Source organism: Triturus cristatus, chromosome 1_2, assembly GCF_964204655.1.
Source record: "Triturus cristatus chromosome 1_2, aTriCri1.1, whole genome shotgun sequence".
NCBI classification, from domain to species: Eukaryota; Metazoa; Chordata; class Amphibia; order Caudata; family Salamandridae; genus Triturus; species Triturus cristatus.
The window spans coordinates 127,313,360-127,333,049 of NC_140580.1; positions in this window are offsets into that span (position 1 = coordinate 127,313,360).

Consider the following 19,690-nt stretch of genomic DNA (forward strand, 5'->3'; position numbering starts at 1 on the left):
TTCAGTACTTTAGCTATTCTGTGTGTACTGTGGAAGCTTTGACTACTGCTACGTGTGTTCTATAGTATGTTCCCAATGTGTAAATAAAGCTTGCAATGCTGCTACCTTTCTGTGTGACAGTAGCTTTCGCTCCCACTACCAGTCAAAGTGGGAATGCAACTTGTCCTGCTATTTTACCTGTGTTGTATTTATCCTGTGTGTGAAGGAAGTCCGCACTGCTTCTTATTTCTAAGCTTACACTGCTACTACTTGTGCGTTTTGTCCCTTTTGTGAAGGAAGCTTGCATTGCATGTCCATGAGGAAAGCTTGTACTGCTTCTACTTGTCCTGTAGCTACTTGTACTTTGCTGCCATACTTGTTAAAAATGAAAATGCACTGCTACTACCTGCCAAATTGCAAAGCATTTTGTAATGCTGATACCTGTGCAGTATCTGCCTTATGTGGGAAGGAAGCATGCCCTGCTGTTGTGTGCAACGTGGCTATGTTGTACATGTTACGCATTCAAATAAAAATGCACTGCTGCAGTATGTACTCAGCCTGTCTGGTGTGCTCCAGTAGCCTACACAGCTGATGCTTTTGGTGTACATGTTTTGTGTACAAGGGACCGTTGCAGTGTTGCCTATGCTATCCAAAAGCAAACACAAGATGATGATGGACAGAGCGCTGAAACTTTTCAGACACTTACCCCCAGTCACTATTAGATCTGGGTTGAATCCATCATTGTTCTTAAGCTCACTTCGCCACCCCAGTTCAGACCCAGCCATATGCAAGTTAGTCTTAACCTGTTCCTCATGGGGACAGTCCAGCCCGAACTGCCAAGCAAGGTCTTCCCTGGATCGGAAACAAGCATCCTGGGACCGCCTTGTGAAAAAAGCTTGCATTGCTACTGTCCCAACTTTATCTCTACATTAGGAAAATGCAGTACTATTTCCTGTATTGTATCTCTTGTGTGTGCATGCGTACATAGCTTCCACTGCTGCGTGTGTTTAATCAATTCCATGTTTAAAGGAAACTTGCACTGCTGATATGATGTGCTGTTAAGTATGCAAGCAAAGCTTGCTCTTGTATCTTCTGACCTCCATGTTCGCCCTAGAGAAAACTGCAAAATAAAAACAAATGTGAGTGAAAATTGCACTGCCACAGTTTGCCCTGTACAACATGTTTGGTATCTGAATGAAACCTATAGTATTGCTTTGCTGTACCTGATCTGTATGAGAGAAGCTTCCAGTGCTGCTGTCTGTGCTGTACATGCTCAGTGTTTAAGGAAGCATGTGCTGTTATATTTGTTCTGCTTGTGTGGGAGGTCAGTTGTATCCATTTTCAGGGAGAAGGAAGCTTGTTCCGAGTCCCATGGCGTGCATGGTATATTTGTGGGAAACATGCACTTTTTACTCCTGCGCCTGTTCTTTGTAGGAGGGAGGCTTGCAGTGTCAAAGTTGTATCTCTACTGCTTCAGAGGAAGACCTGTGCCTCTGCTGTCTGTGCGCTATGAGTTGTATTTATGGTGGATGCTGGCATTGTCCTTGGACGCTAGGGAAGCTTGCGGTGCAGGCTGTGCTGTATCTGTTGTGTGGAAGAAAAGCTTGCTCTGCTCCATTTGATGTCTCTGTTCTGTGTGCAAGTGAATCTTTACCAGCTTTTATTTGTGCTGTATCAGAAATATATGTAGTTGAGGGAAGCTTGCTCCTATTACCTTTGCTGTACCTTTATGTGGCGTAAAGGAGTGCCCGACTGCTGACCATGCTGTATTTACTTTGTGCTTAAGGCAACAAATGGAATGTTAGGATTTGAAGTGGCTGACAGCTGTCAGTAGGTTTACTGCTCTGCCTGTGCTCTTTTCTCTTAGCTTAAAATAAATCCACATTTACAGACTTCAACTTTCCTACGTGTTGTTTACTAGTGAATGAGACTTTTGAAAAAGAAGTGCAATGCTGCTTGCTCTTTGAGGAACTTAACCTGCTTCTACCGTTATGGTATATATTCTGTGTGAGAGGGACGTTTTTTATGTTGCTGCTCGCACTGTATCAGGTGTGTGAACTACGCTTGCACTGCTACTCTTTGTTGTGTTACCCTGCTGACTCGTCTGTCTTTGAGAGAAGTATGCACTTTCTGCCTGTGCACATATAGTGTATGTAACTGACTGACATTTGCCCATTTCCTCATGTGATTGCAGCCTACACTGTTGAACATGCTGCGCTTGTTTGATGGAAGCTCCAACTGCTACGTGCTTGCACTGTTGTAGATGTTGCGCGTAGCTGATGTTTGCATAGCTCCTGCCCGTTCTGTACCTGTGGGGTTGGAGGGGTTAATGTTTGAGTGCTGATGCCATGCTGCTACATGCACAGTGAGAGAATTGTGCCATGCCTTTCTTCGGGGTGACCCATTGTCTGTGTTTCTTTTAAATTTCCCTAACCCCCCACCCCTGTATGTTGCTTCTAACCCTCCCACTCCTGTCATGTGTTGCTTCTAACTTCATCAGAAGTTGCTTCTAGTTGTCAGTTTTGCCCATTATCTCCTTGTCCATGTTGCCCACCAGCCATTAGAAAAACAAGCATTGGCACAGCCAATAGGTATCGCCTTAGGGACCTACTGGCTTTGCCAATGATTTTGAACAGTGCGCCACAGCATCAGTTGGAAAAATTTCACTCAAATGTGGTGAATATGATTAATGATAATAGAATGCTGGGTATTGAGGGTTCTCACAGTGCCATCAATAAGCTCCTCCGGAGCTGCACCTAGAATGGCAAAAGCACTGATGATACATGTATTTTTTTTAACGCCGGGAAAGATGACCATAAGCCTGAAAAGAAGGCAGATATGGTTGCTCTCTGTTGCAGAGCATCCAAGCCTGGGCTCAGAGCCTGAGAAGCCTCTTCTCAGTGTGAATGTTTTTTTTTAAAAGTAGTTCGGTCATGCCTCTGTACTTTATTTCAATATTTTTCCTCAATATACCTCTAAATTAATAAATCCACTAGCAATGCACCTTATTAGAAATGATTTCCAAATCACCCTCTATGCTTGTCGCCTTTCCCATTATCAGGTGTTTCAATATGGTCGCCACTCAGGCAGCATGGAGTGTGCTGGTCTTGCAGGGCGTGAAGTTAACTTTACAGCCCTCACGCCTCCTTCACAGCATGCTCTAGGTATTGTGGGGGGAGTCCTCCCCACACTCACTCGGATACGTTATATCTTACACTGCTCCTGGCCCGGGCCACGGCACCGGGAAGAGCCAGTAAAGCTGTACAAAGGCTGTGGGGTCGGGTCATGATGATGCTGATGACCGCTTCCAAAAGAGGCTTCAATTACACGCCCCCCTGTACATTCTAATGTTCTTCCATCCCAGACCACCCTTCTGTGGCCTTAGGTGCTAACACCTCATTTTACAGCTGACGTGAAGCTTCTGGTCGGCAGCTGCAGACATGAACACTTTTTAGTTGAAACCGCTTCTACCATTATGCGAGAGGGAGTTGGTAAGACAAGAAAATGAAGCCATTTGTTTATTTATATAACAAGGAAGGAGGGGGCAAGCAGTTATGAGTGAGAGGGTGGGAAGATGGGGTCCCTCACCTTGAAGTCAGAGAAAGATCAAGTGCCCGCAAGGAAACGGCGTCTGATCTCTGAATTACAGCCCTGTTTACAGAAAAGCTTGGAGCGAGATTAAAACACTAGCGTTAGTGTGAAGTGCATTTAGACAAAGAAAAAAGAAGTTCCTAAAGCAGTTGCTAAAATGGAACAAATGTAAGGCTACAAGTAATGGGGCGGTGCTTCGTGGTAGGGAACAACCCACGAAAAGGAGGGACTAATAGGAAAGATTAACCACTTGGAAGCAAGGCTTTTTAAAGGACTTGAAGAAACAAATGAATAGCAATTTGCAGGCTTATAAGCCTACAAAGTATATACAACATGTCTTGAAGAGACAACGCAAGCGCTGTCTAGGTGAGACCTAAAAAGAGCTGTGATGCGGCAGCATCTTGCTGCGTCAGAGCTTCTTAAAAAAAAAAAAAAAAGATTTTACTTCTCTTTTTTTTTTTTTACTTTTAACCATCCTGCTCAGCAAAGGCGTTATCTGTTGGCTTTGCCAATGCTTGTTTGGTTTGGCAAAGTGCAGTATTCGGTGGTGCTGCATTTACTGTTGGAGAAGTGTGCATAGGGAGATAAGGTGGAGAAAGCCGAATAGGTAGCTGGAAAACCCAAAGGAGAAGTTTATATGACAGAGTTTACTGATAGTAATGTGAGCAAGTGTCGAGAAATAAGAATGAAACGCTGAAACCGAGCTCTGCGATATTGGGTAGGGAAGGTTGGCCACGTAGGAGGTAAGAGAGGCCTTGTGTTTTTTTAGTAACTAGCCAAGTGGTGGTTGGGGCCAATAAAAACATAACTAATTATGGACCACCGTTTGCCCTCGGTTATATTGCTTAGTGTTTTGGTTGTGATATGACCTGTTTTTAAATATTTTGTCTGTGCTATTAGTATTGGGCAAATAGTTTTTGTTTGTATTCTGATCTGAAATATTATGCTTTTAATGTAACTTTTTTTATTTTTCCGAATAAAGCTGATTGACTGAATAGTGCTTTGGTTGAGAAACCTTGTCCTCTTTGTATTTTCATTATTTTTTCCCTTGTTCACATGTTTCACAGTTCTGTTTCCTGCAAAATTCAAGAGAGCTTATTTCGTGGTGAATATACAACAACTTGCTGTTCTCAATATGAGATGCATTTTGAATTTCTATAGTTTGAACCTCGCGGAAAGGCAGCAGAACACTGTACTGCAGTATTTCCCAAACTCGGGTCGCGACGAACCGATAGTTGGTGGGTTGAGAAAGTCCAAGCAATAGATAAAGATGCCTTTTGAATTTTGTATTTGTGTTGCATTTGGTCAAATGCCAAGTTATGTACTCTGCCTTCTTGCTGCTTGTTGTTTTTTAAAATGGGAATTTGTGTTTACAAACTCCTCCTTGCAGTCAAAGAAAGTAAAATGAATTATGTGACTATCTTTTTGGGGCACGGGTTGAAAAGAGACTGTAAGATGCCATTTTTTGTATAACACAAAACAAATGTAAATAAGGAAACAAAAAAAATTAATGGGATCAAAACAAATCAACCCAGTTTACTTGGTGATGGATGAATGATAACTATTCAGAGAAACCAGATTGTGGTTCTGTAAAGTTTGAGAAGCACTGCTATACAAGGTTTAAAACCAAGACACTGTAGCTGCATTGTGATGCTGTCTTCTTCAAAGACGTTAGTCTTCAAGTTTTTCAAAAATTGAAGAAGGGTTGTTGTAGTTCTTATGGATAACTGGATGTGGTTCCAGATCCTCCATGCACATATGGAAAAGACCAGTTGCTTTCTTTCTTGCACTTATTATTTATGTCCAATCTAATGATGTCCTGACTGCGAATGTGCCAAGAGCCACCGGAGATGCTAAGCTTGCCTGCCATATATGTAGAGATGGTAATGGTAATAGCTTTGTTGATGATGTAGTTGGTTTTGAGGATGGTGTGGGCTAGCAAGGGCAGCCAGTGGAGTTCCATCAGGGTGCTGGTGATGTAGCCATATTTCTTCAGCTTCTTGATGCGTTGTGCTGCTGCAGAGGGGAGGTGTTTTTAGTATGAGAGGCCCTCTAACAGGGTTTTGCTACCATTCTGCTGCAAGTGTAAATGGGCTTGTACTGCATTTCCTAAGTCGCTTTCGTGAAGAGATGGTTTAAGTTTCTTCAGTAGAGAGCTGGTAAACTGCTGTCATAGTATTCTTGGCAATGTGTTCCTGGAAGGTGGAATCTGTGCCCAGTGATTAAGAGAGACTTGGCATTGGGCGAAATATTTGGTTTGAAACTGTCCAAGTTAATCTCGTTGAGCCAGGTTTGAACTAGTTCTTGTTGCTTATTCTTGGCAAACTGCAGGATTTATTTTTATTTGGAAAAAATAAGTTTAATACATATATTTAGGCTATGCTGCTGAGAAGTGGCCCTGTGCAGACTACCACCCACTAAATCAGTAACCCTTCTGTTTGTAAATTAACACATGACCGATAATGTTCGGGTCTTTTTCACATGAGATCAGTAGTGAGGAAGGAGGGGACTCAGAACTATAACCTAATGACATTCTGGGTATTGCCTTCAAGATTTGTTATTCATATTATTATGCCCTGAAGAAGCGCTTGTGAGAAAGAGGCTCTGTATATACTGTTCCCAAATAGGTACAGAGTCCACAGTCCCTAGAGGTTTGACAGAGGCTAAAGTTAGATATAACCTTACTCTCTAAAGTGGTAGCTTGGTCGAGCAGTAAGGCAGTATCAGAGGACAGTGTAAAGCATTTGTTGTACACGCTCAGTCAGCAAATGGTCTCACACACTCAAGAACTGAACTCTAGGCCAATGGTTTTTGTAAAAAAATATAGTTTTATTTTAGAACCAACAATAGGTATTAAAATATACTTTCTCAGAATGAGATGCTTTAGGTAAATACTTTTGCAATATGCAATTGGCTTTTGTAGATATTTACAAGTTGTTGCAATAGGCAACACAATTTTAAACATAATAATGCATTGAGTTCAATGGAAGTTTCAGATTATTTGCAATAGATTACTCTCAGGATTACTTTTGTAATTCCAGGACTGTATCCTAGATTCAGTCCTGGGACAGTTCTTAGAAACAAGTGATAAAAGTCGACTTAGTTACTACTAGGATTTTTAAGTAATATTTTGCTATTTTAAAAGTTGACACTTAGAAGAAATTTCATAGAAAACAGTCAATAATTCCCTATGGAAGAAAATTCAAGTTGCAGTTATAGTATGTTCTCGTTACTTTTGTAATCCAGTACTTGGTGCCTAGACTCAGTATTGGGACCTTTATCCAAAACAGGTAAGTAATTACGTTTTCACAATTTATACGATTTTTAAAGAATATTTAAAGTTTGCAAAAATCGACACTTTAAAAAAAAAAAATGTATTGTTTATGATTGAAATAGAAAACAATACAGAGATCTCAGCGGTGTGCATTATAGACTTCAGTGTAATAGATACATTACGACAATTCCGTTCCATAGACCACAAAGAACATATAAGCAAAGCTCCGGGCATCAAGGTCCTAACAACCATCATAGCGTTTCCACCCCTCGAACCCAGACAGGAATACCCCGGAACATGGACCCTCCATCCGCCCAGCAATGCCCCCCAGAACTTCAATCTTCATATTTGCAAAAGTCAAGCCCTGCGCAGGCCACGACTCCGGGCCCGAAGCGGAGAGGCCCATAGCACTGCAACCATCTCATGGCCCATCTGAATATGCATCCCCGCTGGTGTCTAACCTATCCAACCCCTGTGGGCACTATCCCCGAGCTGGCGTGTGATTGAGAGGTGCTTGGTAGGTTCGCGATGTATGTTTTATACGGACCCCAGATATCTTTGGGACGGGCCACGGTGGGGAGGAGACTAGCGTAAATCTCGCTGTTCGTGTTGCAAAAAGCCATGGCCGTAAGCCACGCCGTGGCCGTGGGAGCTGCCCCACCACCCCAGTGTCGAGCAATTTCCCGCTTGGCTAGTAGAAAGCCCAGAGACGCTAGCCTCCGAACTGTCTTGGGGAAATTTGCAGTGTAGCCCAGCAATGCAACCCCAGGAGTGGGAACCAACGTAAGCCCTAACATCTCATCAAGGAGTTTGTGCACTTGCGTCCAGAATGAATGTAATAGCTGACATGTCCAGGTCATGTGTGCAAAATCAGCATGAGGTGCAGCGCATTTCCAGCAGGTGTGAGGCCGCGTGGGATCAATGGAGTGGAGCCTGTCCGGGGTCATATAGCTGCGGCGAAAAAACCTATAGTGCAGAAGTTTATGACGACTATTGAGCGTTATCGTGCTAGCGACCTTGCAACAAGCGGACCATTGTTCGTCCGTAATAGGTCTACCCAAGACCGCCTCCCAGGCAGCCCGCAACTGGTCATCCGCACAAGGAACCAGCGCGGCGCATGCCCTGTACAATTTCGAAATAATGTGTGCCCCTGTATCCGTATCAATGAGGAGAGTGAGGGGTTCAAAGGAAGCCGGCTCGAGGGGGAATCTCTTAATTTCTGACCTGACCGTAAAGTAAAGCCGGTTCAGGATGAATTTGTCCATGAAAGTGGCTTTGCGGAATCGTGCCTCTTCCGATACCGAAAATATGTGCCCCCCGTGTATAGATCCCCAATCTTGGTGAGGTTAAACTTCGTTCAAGTGCGTTGCACAAGTTTCTCGCCAGTGCTCGGCAACCAACCTGCATTGGGAAGCGGGAGAGATGAGGAATATAGAATGGGCTGGTCCAAATAGCGAGACAGTCTATTCCAGGCCCAGCTGGTGGTGGACACCGTTTGAATATCTACTGGACTCCGGGGGATACCCCTGGGCAACACTGCCGACAAGCGACCCGGGAGAACAAAATCCGCCTCAGGACGAAGAAATGGAATCCGAGCGTCAGGGTGGTACCAGGCAAAGGCGTGTGCACACTGAGCGACCAGATAGTACAAATACAAATCCGGTACTCCGAAGCCGCCCCTGTCATGCGGGAGCGTGAGAATCTTCCAACGGATCCGGGGGTGTTTTCCGCCCCAGACCAGTCTAATCAAATGGGACCGTAGGGTGGCGAAAAAGGATTGGGTGAGGGGAATGGGGATGTTATTAAAAAGATACAAAAATTTAGGAAGCACTATCATTTTGATAATGGCGATTCTGGCCGCCATGGAGAGCGGAAGTCGCAGCCACCCGTCCACCTGCGCCTCAAGCTTCGCAACCGCGCAGCCATAGTTGAGGCGGATAATTTCGTCCACGCTCAGGTGTATATGTATGCCCAGATATCGTACCGAGTCGGAGCACCATTCCAGCGGAAACTCACACTGCCAAGGGGAGGTGCCGCTAGTCAGTGGGAATATTATAGACTTATGCCAGTTGATGCCCAACCCCGAATGGCGGCCGAAGCGAAGGATTTCCTGTATCAGGGGGGCAAGGTTAACCTGTGGCTCCCTGACATATAATATAGTATCGTCCGCATAGAGGGAGACCAACAGGGGACCCGTCCGAAACTGTAGGCCCCTGTGGAGATGTCGTTCCTGAAAATGCCTGATTAAAGGGTCCATGGCGAGTATGAACAATAGTGGCGAGAGCGGACAGCCCTGGCGAGTGCCGCGGGTGAGAGCGAATGTGCGGGACAGGGTGCCGTTAATCCGCAAGGGTGCCGTGGGACGACTATAGAGGAGCCGCGTGGTGGCAATGAAGCCAGCTGGCATGCCCATACGCTGCATCACGGAAAGAAAAAAAGGCCATTCTAAGGAGTCGAAGGCTTTTTCAGTGTCGAGAAGAATCGCCGCCGCGGGCGTGTCAGGGTTTATTCTATGTAATACTGTGAATAGCGTCCGCAAATTTAATGACGTTGAACGATGGGGTATGAAGCCTGATTGAGCGGGCGCTATGATGAATTCCATCAGTTGGGAAAGTCTATTGGCCACTATTTTAGCAAGAATCTTATAATCAATGTTTAATAGGGAGAGGGGCCTATAAGATCCACACAGCGCCGGGTCCTTGTCTGGCTTCGGGAGCAGAACTATGACTGCCTCACTAAGGGTGGGCGGGAGAATCTCCCGTTTCAAGGCCTCCGCATATACCTCAATTAGCTTGGGAGTCAGAAGGTCGGAAAAGGCCTTGTAAAAATCCCATCAAGGCCCGGGGCCGAGGAGCTTCGAAGTACCTTAATCGCCCCACGAACCTCAGTCACCGTTATGGGTTCCGCCATGAACTCCTGCATTCCCTTGTCAAGGAATACCAGCGCGATCTCCGATAAGTAGGCCTCACGCGAAGTCGGGGTTTCGCTCTGCTTGGTCTTGTATAAAGTCGAGAAGTAGGCCAGGAATTCGTCCCGAATCTCGGTGGGTGTAGTGCGGAGTGTACCGTCCTCGCCCCTAACCTCCATTATAAAGGACTTATTATATGACGGTCTCAGAGCCTGTGCCAACGTGCGCCCCGGTCTGTCCCCCTCACCGTATCTGCGTGCGGTATGGTATTTTCCGAGATAGAGGATCTGTCTGCGGCCTCCCGGTAGTCGGACAGGAGGCGCAGTCTCCTAGTGAACACGTCTTCCGACGGAGCCCGCCTCGCCTCAGCGTCAACCGAGGCTAGTTGGACCTCCAACTGAGCGATTGTCGTGCGCAACGCTTTCAGGACCCCAGCATGTTTAGCTATACAAACCCCCCTAATGTATGCCTTGAACCCCTCCCCAGAGCACTGCCCAAGATTCTACCGAGCCGGTGTTTATCGTAAAGTAATCCTCAATGGCCTCGGAAACCTCGTGGACGAAGAGGTCGTCCAACAGGGCTCTCCCAGGGAATCGCCACCGCCGCTCAAAACCTTAGAGTCAGTGGCATTAGAGGTGCTGTCCAACCCCAAATCGCCGCCAATCAGGAGACTGGCCGGTTCAAGGGAAGCGAGCTGGGCGGCAAGCGCGTGGAAAAAGTCCGGGGAATCAGTGTTGGGAGCATACACACACACAAGAATGACCACGTGGCCCATCAACACCCCCCTCACTATGCAGTAGCGCCCCTCCTTGTCCCCCAGAAACTGTTGGCAATGAAACCGGACTCTCTTATGAATCAACACTGCAGCCCCTCTAGCATAGTTACTAAAATTGGAGAAGTACCTGTGTGGACCCCAGGACGCCGCGAAGCGGGCATTGGTAGATGAGTGTAAGTGTGTCTCCTGAATGAAGGCAACGTCCACCCGGTGCCGATTCAAATAATGTAATACCTGCTTACATTTACGCAGGTTGTTCAGGCCCCTGACATTCCAGGACATTTAACGATAGGGTGGAGGGGTTTACATTCAAGCCTATTTGAGCCATCGAAACCACAGAGCAAACAATCGGAAACGGAAACTAGTCGTGTCATCATTTATCAGCAAGTTCACCGCACACCAAGCAATGTCAAGAGAATCAAAATAACCAACCCCTACCCCCCTCCCCCCACCCAGCCAGATCACAAAAACGTGAGGCGAACCCCGACCTGCAAACAAAAAGCAAAGCTCCAAACAGCATCGTGTGTAACAACCAAACAGTAACAAGTGGAGCATCGTAATCAAAAGGAGTCCCAGCGGTATCCACCAAGGGGGGTGACAACGACCCGGCGTCAACCCAGCACAGTAGAACAATTTGTACGAAAAGTGCCACATAGTCCCCATGTAACAAGAGTTTAGAGAAAACGCAGCTTGGACGTAGGCGCTGTCTCACCCATCCCCAGTGTTCGCAAACAGGTCTTGGCTGGCCGCTGATCCACTGTGTGGGGGAGACTGCCCACCACCATCTCTCCTGGGAGGGCTTTTTTGTGGTTTGTACGTTCGGCAGAATTCTTGCACTTCAGTTGGATTGTCAAAAAGCCGAACCCGGCCGCCGATCTCCACCCTCAGGCGGGCAGGGTAGAGCATGCCGTACTTTAAGCCGAGATTGCGGAGTGCGGCCTTCGCCCCCACATATTTCCGCCGGGCCTCTTGAACCATTGCAGTAAAATCCGGGTAGAACGAGAGTCTAGAGCCCTGCCAAGTTATATCTCCTTTCTCCCTAGCCAGACGCAGGGCTGTGTCCCGGTCCCGGAAGTTCATCATGCGGGCTATCAGAGGGCGAGGCGGGAGCCGCAAAAATCGACACTTAGAAGAAATTTCACAGAAAAGCAATAAGTGATTTCCTATGGAAGAAAATTGGGTTGCTGGTAAGTACGGTTGTGAATATTTTTCAGGGTCAGTGCTGGGCACCAAGATCCAGCACTGGGAGCTCACCTAATAGCAGGTGAGTATTTTCGTTTTCGTTACTCGGCTGATTTTTGGTGAATTATTTTAAGTATTGAAAACTCCACACTTAGAAGAAATTTCAGAAGAAACCAGTCAATACAGGCAATACAGTAAAGGCCATATGAGTTTTGGTGATACTTTGTCTTCATAAAGACCATCTGTAGGAAAGTAGGATCTGCTTTCATTGTAACCCCCACGTTTTGTTGGTGTCATTCTGTTTTCTGACTGGTATTCTGCTAATCAGTACCCCAGTCACTGTGCTCTCTCCCTAATTTGGACTGTGGTAATTCATTTGGTACCTTCCCAGGTGGCTACTGGTGTACCCATGTAAGTCCCTAGTATGTGGTACTAAGGTACCCAGGGCTTAGATACACCAGGGGTCTCCCATGGGCTGCAGCGTGTATTATGCCACCTATGAGACAACTCAAACTGTGACTACAGGCCTGCCATTGCAGCCTGTGTAAGTTGGTGCTAGCACCACTTACAACAGATATAAGTTTCCTTATATCGGAGGTCCATTCACTTAAATGCTACAAGTCACCCCTATGGCAGGCTCTTCAGTCCTGAGGGCAGGGTGCTTGGTTACAAGTGGGTGAGTGCCCCTGCATGAGCAGGGCCCCTCTACAAACCCCAGAGTCGATTTTCCAGGTTTTGTAAGTGCGGTCAGCCATTTAATACATATAGTGGATATCAAGTCAAATCCGAGATGTCTAACTTTATATTGGCTCCACTGAAACCAGTCATATCTGATATACATCTAGCCTCCGTTTCCCTAACTTAGAATAATCCCCAGGTGTCCGACTGGATCCGGCAAACTTTCTGCAGGAGCACCTCTGCGCGCTGGAGGGTGGCGCTGCACGGCTCCGCCCTGACGTATACGGACGTGACGTCAGCAGAGCCATATAAGCCTCTCCCGGCGCGGTGACGTCAGTTTTCTTTTCCGCGTCCCAACGCGGATCCTGGAAAACCAGCGGTTCCTTGGCCTGTTTTTCAGGCATTCTCGACATCTTCGGTGTCACGGAACAGTGTGCGATACCTTCGGGCTTTAAGGCGTGTGAGACCTGTATGGGACAAATGTCTGTCACGGATCCGCACGCGATATGCATGTGGTGCCTGGGAGCTCACCACGACTCCGAAGAGTGCGACGCCTGTCTGCAGATGAAGCCAAAGTCCCTAAGGGAGCATTGTATGAAGCTGCTGGCTGCCCGGATATCCGGCCCTGCGCCTTCATGCTGCCGTTCTCCCTCTCTGGATCGGGCCCGCTCATGGGGTCGTTCTCGCGGACGTCGTTCGGAGACAGGTAAGCAGAAGCATAAGTCACGGAGGTCGTCCTCCCGTAAACGTGATGTTGGGGCTTGCTGCTCTCGGTCTTTGCCAAGCACAGGCGCCCAGGAGTCATCTCCTCCATACCCAGCCTTCCAGGGTGTCAGAGCGACAAGGACCCAAATGGAGGCCTATTCAAAGGCTCTCCAGTCTTTCTTTGGGTCACCCCCTCTCCCTGGTTCGCCTTCAGAGGAGGAAGGCACTCATATCGGCTCTTCGCCGGCGGATTCGTCCTCGGCACCGGATGCGTGCAATACGATGTCGGGACACGGCCCGGAGGGGTATCCCAGTCGTCTCTTCAGCCCACCCGTGCAGTCACCGCATAGTGTGGCTTCCTGCGCTGACGTCGGCTGCGGCACCGAGTTTGATGCCCTGTTGACCTCTTTCCTCCCCGCAGGTGGAGGTCGAGTCACTGTCAAGCTGCGCCCGGATTGAGTACCCTCTGGAGGTTCTAGACGTCGAGGCGACGCCGGTGCCGGCACCTACGGCTCCTTTGTTACAGAAGGATGAGATCCCTCTGGGCTCACCGTGCCCAGGGTCGTTTCGGTGCCCCTTGGTGCAGGTGCCTAGCATTCCATGGCCTTCGGATCAACCTCAGGCTGCTCTACCTTTACTGTCTAGTGGACGGGTTAGCCTCCAACCATAACTGACCAATGATTTGTTGTCGCCCCCCAGAATGGCGACAGAGGCTAGTGCAGCTTACGCAAGGGCTGTTTGCAGGGCTGCCGATATTCTTCGCTTGCAGCCCTCTGTGGTTTCCCTGCCCTCTGATCCTTTACTGGATCTCGTCCACATGGAGCCTGTGGACATGGAGCCACTGCTGCCCCTTGGTGGGTCTTTGTTTGTTATTCTGCTCGGTACCTGGGCACGATCCTCCTCTGTTGATCGGACCATTGCTCGCCGGCATTGCCCAGCCCCAGACGATCCTGTCTGCTTGTTCCTTCACGCTAGAGCTCAGGGTCTGGTTGTCCAAGCGGCTTTCACCTTCCGCTCTGCTGATGCTACCTCCCACAAGGGAGTCTCGGTGGCTGGAGACATGTGGGCATCACATTTTTGCCTCAGCCAGTGCGGGCATCCGTGCCTTGAACACGTCTTGCGTGTTCGCGCGTGCTACCTTTGGCCTTTGGGATTTGGTTGAGCTCCTTCTTCCTTCTCTCCCAGAAGGGCCCCGGGCTGACTTGCATCACCACCTTCTTGATGGCCAGGGAATGGCACAATTTTCCTTTTGATCGGCCCTGGACTCTACTGACACTGTGGGTAGGGCAATGGCCCTGTCGGTTGCTTCACGCCGTCATGCATGGCTGCGCGATAGTCGTTTTCCCGACAATGTTCAGGACGCTCTTCGGGATCTGCCATTCAATGGCGTGGACCTTTTTGACTGTCACGCTGATTCAGCAGTCTCCCTCCTCATGTCTGGTCTCCCGTGATTTTCTAGCCCTTGTGGCCTGGCTTTCTCGTCCTTGTGGCCTATCTTTTTCACGCGTTGTGTGACTTTGTGTTGCTTTTTCTTCATAGGCCGCATTGCCTTGTTTGTTTTTGACCCTGGGTTTATGATGTAATACCCAGATGGTCTAGGCGGCTACTCCGCCATGTTTGCCTTTGTTCAGTACAGCTGGTTCTTCCTTTATTTCAGTCCTCTGTGAGCTTGGCTCCAGAGGAAGCCCCCTTGCCGGGGTTAAGACTTACCTTTGTGAGGTACTTGCTGGCTACTGTGTTAGCTGCCTTTCTACAAGAAAGGCTTGGTATGCTCCTGTGGAGGAGCGACTGCGTACTGGAGTGTCTTGTGTTTCTGGTAATGCCGTCACTTTCTGGCCATGGGTCGGCATCCTGCCAATGCTGCACCACGTATCTTAGCTGGTGCAGGTTCATCAGTGCTTTTTCCACTGTTGTGCATACTCAACCGGTATGCGCTGACTGTCATACCGTAGTGTCCTCCCTCTGGGTCTTGCTTCCTGTCGACACATCGGATCCTGTGGATCTATCGGACCCTAGGCTCAGTTCATCTTCTTTTACAAAGCCATGAACTCTCACTTCTGCACCGACATTTCTGGCTCTGTGCTTTTTCTCTCAACCCGGTATACATACGGAGGTTTTCGTGCTGTTCTTTGACGGCTTGTGGTACCTATGCCTCCCATTGTTTTCCACTCTTTTCAGAGCTTCGTGGTCTGGTGTTGACTGCGCTGGCATTGCGGTCCCCACTGTGTTTCGTCACATTTTTGACCGCTAAGTCCACTCGGGAACTTGGTGGGGTTCAGTCGCAGACCCGCCTCCTCTATGGGTATGGCTTTGGTATCTATTCTAAGTTAAGGAATCTGTGGCTAGATGTCTCTATCAGATGGAAGAGTTACTTACCTTTGGTAACGATGTATCTGGTAGAGACACAGTCTAGCCACAGATTCCTTAACGCCCGCCCATCCTCCCTGTTCTACGAGGACCTTTTCAGGTTTGGTTTCCCCGCATTCGCCTCCCTCCGGGTGGCTTTGTCTTTCTCCTGGGTGACCTCTTTCACTTCACTCCTAGACGGGATGCTTCATTCTGTTTTGCTTGCTCTGCTCCACCCATTCTCGTGATTGGGCGGCATGCTCATGTGTCATGTCCTTTACATCCCTACGCTCTGGGTCGTCCAGTGTGGGGTCTACTCGTGTTCACCCCCCCCTTTCTCAATCGCCTTGGGGTCTCTTACCTCCCCTGCAGTCCATTGGTTTGAAGTCTATTTTCTCTGCCTCAGTCTATGGGTCTCTTACAGGAGATACAACGTCCCTTTCTGGTGCCCACATGTGGTCGATTGTCATTGCTCATGTGTTCCGGACTTGTTGCCCTTCACAGTTATATATTGTGGTTGCAGACTTTGTCATCTGCCATGATGTTTTTTCACATCATCTTCTGCCTCCGGGGCGGGTTTAGCGTTTGCTTTTGTGGGGTTGCTTCTCAGAGCGGTGCTCTGCTCTTTCCCTTCACTATTTTTCAGTATACAGTGCCTGGCACTGTCCTTTATGTTGCTCTTTTTCACCATTCAATTTCTTTTTCTTTTTCATCTTTTTCGCACACTGTTCTCATATTCTCAGTTTTTGGTGGTGGCTCCGCGGTGTGGCGCAGAAAAGTTTCTCAGACGAAAACTGACATCATCGCGCCAGGAGGGGCTCATATGGCTCCACTGACGTCACGTCTGTGGACGACGTCCGGACGGAGCCATGCGGCGCCACCCCCATCACGCAGAGGTGCGGCTGCGGAAGTTTTCCAGATCCAGTCTGACACCTGCGGATATTCTAAGTTAAGGAATCTGCGGCTGGACTGTGTCTCTACCAGATACATCGTTACCTAAGGTAAGTAACTCGTCCGTTTGGTATCAAACATGTTGGAATCCTACCCCAACACCAATTCCTGTTTTGGATGTACGACCCCATGTACTGGGGGCTCCCCTAGGGTGCCACCCTGTATTCCCAGTACTAGCCTTTCAGGGTCTAACAGCAAGCTAGTGCTGCTGCCGACCACAGGCACGTTTCTGCCCTCCTGCTGCTGAGCTGAACTCGAGCATGGGAAGGCAGAACAATAGGTTTCCTGCCACAGGGAGGTGTGATCACATCCCAGACAGGACTTAGTGTATTGGGCTGGGGTGGGGGCGCTTGTCAGCGCCACCAGACTGCTTTGAAGGAGATATTTGGTGCCCTCCTTGCATACTCCAGTTTGAGAAAGTTCAGGGAGCCATCGGCTCCCGCCCTGCATGAAAACTGGACAAAGGACATGGGAGTATCTTCCCGTCTGTCCAGCCCCTCCTCTGGAGGGATCCTCGAATTGTCCCAACCCTCTCCCTAGGGTACTTAAGGGATTAACTGTGGGTGGCTCTTCAGATTTATCGTGGGACAAGATTCAAACCCGAAACCACTTCAACCGTCCGGACACCTTGGACTTAGTTGGACTTCGCCTGGAACTGACACTACATCAAGGAAGACTCCTACTGCTCCTGGTCTTGTCATCTTGCCAGTCTTCTGCTTAGTCTGTGCCTGTGCTTCATCCAGGTTCATCTCCAGGCCAGTGGGCATCAGATACCCAAAGGAATCTCCCTTGAAGTGCAGGAGTCACTCCCCTGCATCTGCAAGTACTGCAACCAAGCTGACCAGTCTGCTGCTCCTCACGTCCTATGGACTCCGAAAGGCTCAGCAACACAGGTGGTGGTTATGCAACTCCCTCGAAGCCTGCACTGTCTTCTCAGCATGTTTGAGGCTATTATCTCTCTTTAGAACCGCTGTAACAGAACCCCTGTGCTACGTGTCGACTTGCCGTTGCCAAGACTTGTTGACTCTGTCCTTAAGAGATCTTCGGGCTACAAGAAGCTCCAGCCTCCAGCATCTCTTCTTGCCAAGATTTTTGTCCTCCCCGCATCCTCTGCACCACGGGCCTGCATCTTTGGTGAGCTGCTTGAGGTGCTCTTGCGACTCTTGTGCCTTCAGCCTGTGGGTCCTCTTCAAGGTTTTCTTTGGCTTCAGTGGGCTCCCCGGCTTGCTCGGGGCATGCTCTGACTCTTGCATTTGTTGAGTCTGTTGGAACTTGCTGGTCACAACGCTGCACCTGCTTAGTTTACCACATCTGTTGCTGCTGACAAGGGATATTGGTTCTCCCGCTGGAAAACGACCCCCTGGTTCTTGACTTCTGACATGGGACAGCTCGTGTAAAGCGCCTGGCCTTCCACAGCGTTGCCTGGTCCTCACAGCTGCAGCGACAAGGTCATCGTCATCACTCCTACATCTTCCGTCATCGGTGGTCATTGGTCTTCTGTGCCTCCTGGTCACTTCCGAGTGGCATAGACTCTGTCCCCTCTGCTTTCAGGTACTCCTCTTCAAGAGTCCATCCTTTGATTCCACAGGACTCCTTCGCCAGCGGCATCTTTTCTGACGTTGTCCATGTGGTCTACGGCGGTTTCGGAAGGTCCTGGGGTATCCACGGGTGGGGTGACACTCTGACCTTCCATCTTCCACAGGGTTTCTTCAGGGTGCACTGGGAAGGGTTCTTCTTAAAAACTGTACAGATCGCTTCCACTGTTTTTACTCTATTTATTTATAGTTACCTTCTGATGAGTAAGTGTACTTGAATGCTCCAGACTTATAGGTGGAGAAATATCTAGTACACTAAAGGGGACTTTTTTCGGAGAAGTAGCATAGGGATACTGTTTGTCCTGACGAATGCCGGTTAAAGAATTGGAACCCGACAAACATGTTGACCTCTATGCAGAACGGAGGGGTGGTGAGTACATAATCCACTCACACCACCACCACCCGAGGGTATTTCATATATCCTTTTTTATACATGACTAGGGAATCTAGGGATAAAACTATTATGATGATATTTCATAGTCCGTTTTAAATCACTGTCTGCACCTTTGTAGGATCCTCGTATTTTCTTCTCTTTGTTTGTATGGTCTACCCCTCCCTATTGCTCTGCCTCTAGCGTTGGCTTGCGCAGAGGCGTTTAGTAGCAGCCCTATGATGAAGCATGCCACAACTTGTTGTGGGTGAGGGCAGTTTTAATAGTGTTTGTGCTCCCTTTGCAACCACATATTATACTTGTAAAAATGTTGCGATTGACATTCGCCTTACCTCCTTTTGTGTAAATATTTGTGCTACTTACCTGTCTTACATTTAAATTATTGGGTGTATTGTGTTGATATATCCAGGTAGGAGATATACTAACGTGTTAGTGAGTGTGTATAATAAATATACTTATTTTTATAACTACACTGAGTGATTCTTAATCGTTTAACCTACACTGAATAGTTTTGGTAAAACAAGCTGTTTAACACTACTTCTGGACTAAGCATGAAGGCTGCTCTCCACAGCTACCACTTGGAGAGTTTTCTATTGGCTGCTTCACTTAAATAAGTGTGCACCACCACCAATCTCCTTTTTGTCTCAAATTTGAGGATATGAAAAGATCTGGTATGCCAATGTGAATCAGATGTATATTAAGGATAGTTTCCTACATAAGGGTTTTTGTATTAATTGTTTTTATTCTAAATGTATGTATATTTAATACATTATTGAAGCAAGATTACATTAAATGTGAATAATAGCAAAGACGGTTTTTGCATTCTACGAATGTAGCATAAAATTGAGACATAAATTGACTCCCTACAAACATTATTACTCATAATTTTAATTTAACTGAAGCAGAAATACAAAGGTCTTATGGTGGTGATACTTTTTAGGTCTCGCCTTGCTATCGCGTAAGCGATTGCAAAGCGAGACTATTGTAAGCGGGTTTGAAAAGTGCTCCGAAAAAGCGGATTGCATGGCTGGCACGCGCACAATCACGCGCATCGTGCCGCCATGCAATCTGCTTTTTGGGACCTCTTCAAAGGGTCCGCTCCCCCGCCTGGAATGCGCTCTCCCGCCCCCAAGCGTGCGCTCGCCACGCTCCGCCGGGCTTGTCTTGTTAATTGTTGTTTTCCTCCCGTCGCAGACCTCCATCGGCACTTCCTCCCTGTCTGCACTCGACCCCTTAGTGTGTACGGCAAAGCGAGCAAAGTTGCTAGTTTCTCTGGGAGACCTCTCATTGATTGTTTGAATTTCTCCCACCCCGT